Source organism: Tupaia chinensis, unplaced genomic scaffold, assembly GCF_000334495.1.
Source record: "Tupaia chinensis unplaced genomic scaffold, TupChi_1.0 Scaffold000285_1, whole genome shotgun sequence".
NCBI classification, from domain to species: Eukaryota; Metazoa; Chordata; class Mammalia; order Scandentia; family Tupaiidae; genus Tupaia; species Tupaia belangeri.
In genome coordinates this window covers 84175-84403 of record NW_006159769.1, presented here as the reverse complement: position 1 = coordinate 84403, position 229 = coordinate 84175, and positions in this window count along the sequence as shown.

The following is a 229-nucleotide window of genomic DNA, read 5'->3' as shown; positions in this document are numbered from 1 at the left end:
GAAAAAAATCTTTGACAATGTTCTTATTTGGAATTGAAGTTATATATAAAATAGCTAATTGGGGATCAGCAGTTAGTGTAATGGCTATGTCACTGGACTCCCATGTAGTTGACTATGGTTCAAGTCCCAGACCCAGTGCCTTAGACTCAAGCCTGGTGCATGTGTGTGCGTGCCCAAGATCCCGAGAGGAGAATGGAGGAGAAGGGATTGCGATGTGGCCATCCCCCCT